Raw genomic sequence first — 1798 nt, 5'->3', positions numbered from 1 at the left:
CGAACGACGGGGTTTCAATTGACTTTCTTCCACGATTGCGGATTACTCAATCAACCAAAATACAAAAGGGGAAAGTGTGTTTCCGAATTAAATGAATTTTTTTAGACGCTTTTAGACACAACTTGCTTTTTCACTTTTAAAGAGTCGAGAAAAAGCTAAAGATGACTCTAGTCTCCTTCGATGTTTTAACGAGCCCGAAGTGACAAATGCTCGGATGGAATTTTTCTCTTATAGAGTCTGAAAAAGGCCAAAAGAAACTGCTATGGAGTTCTAGGCAGAGGGTGTGCCAAACTTTTCGCAAAACCGCAGAATACTTTTTAAGGTACGGGCGGTCGATCTTCGTGAATGCTGTGTTCACTGCATTGCGATCAGTAGGGCGGCCGACACGGCTTCCTAAGGATAAAGGATATATGCCTATAGGGGTCTCCCAATATATACGCGACGGTATGTGGGAGCACAATCCGTACTAGCTCTATCGTCCCTCAGGAGGAATCACCCACCTTCCACGAGATCGACAGTCACTAGGCTTAACGACGCCGGAACACGTCTCTAGCCTAGACCTCTATGTTGTGCGTTATGTTACAAAGCGTTGTTAAGTTCATTCAATTTATTTTAGGTTGATCTTTTTAAAGTTTTCCTTTCAAGGTTCACCACGAGATGTATGATACAAATTCCTAAATGCAGTCTAAAGATGATAAGCAAGCTTTATATCTTTTCAACTTTGAAAATCCTAGCTACTAAGGGAAAAGAAAGACACCATCTTTTCTCAAAGAGCAATCAGCACACTCTAATGCACTTTTCCTAAATCCAACATGAAAACTATCAAATGCAAAATGCACAATGCAGGTGTTTGTTTTCCGCTTTCTCAGTATTGATGCCTACAAAGAAAGCTTTTTGTACAACTTTGAATTTGCTTATAAATGATCAATACAAACAAGTTCACTTTTTCGAAATCAGAGAGGGTAGAAGAGATTACACTACTTAACGATTTTCGAAATAAAGACTTGTTTTGACACTTAAACGAGACAAATTCAAACCAATAAGCAAAAGTAAATCTATAATCAATCTGCAAACAGCCAATGAACTCTCTTCTAAGATCACAATCAATCAGATCTGAATCAAAGGCTACAAGATGATTATTTTACTCATGCAAAGGAAAATTGTAAATGACGCCACAAACACATAAAAACACTCACAGTATTTCTGTACAAAAGGAGGCGGAATTCAAGCAAAGAAAAAGAGTTATCAGACTGGTACCTATGCTGGTTAAAGGCTGCAAAAAACAGAGATCAAAACAGGGCAACAGAAAGCAGAGAACCCCAGCTGCACAAGGCCAAACTGGTTCAGCGCAACCTCAACACTGTGGGTTTGACATTCAGCGCAGGTAGCCTTCACGGGACCTGCGTTGAAATGCAGACTGCCTTCACAGCAGTTGCGCTGAAGGAGAAACTCTCGTTTCTCCTGGGTTCTGGGTCACAAATTGCTCAAAAATCAACAGTTTCAGGCCAAATCAGAAACACAAGCAAGGTATAATCAAAGGGATGCTTTGAAAGCTACTAAGATCTATCACAAGAATCATCAAATCCTTCGTGAATCCATTGTTCAGATCATAGACAAGTCTAGCAACTGGATCAAAGCAACAACTTTCTACTTTGCATCCAGGAAAGATGCAGCTCGATTGTTGCTGTCAAGTCTATGAAGTAAACAAATGATAGAAACACAAATAAAATGACTAAACAAATCTCCCCAGCGGAGTTGCCAATTTGTTGTGGGGAAAAATGCCTCTGCAGGACGATCC

The sequence above is a fragment of the Pinus tabuliformis genome, chromosome 7 (assembly GCF_031772625.1).
Source record: "Pinus tabuliformis cultivar Carrire ecotype Pingquan chromosome 7, CPIR1, whole genome shotgun sequence".
NCBI lineage: Eukaryota > Viridiplantae > Streptophyta > Pinopsida > Pinales > Pinaceae > Pinus > Pinus tabuliformis.
The sequence above is the reverse complement of the archived record's forward strand: the minus strand, read 5'-3'. Positions refer to the sequence as shown.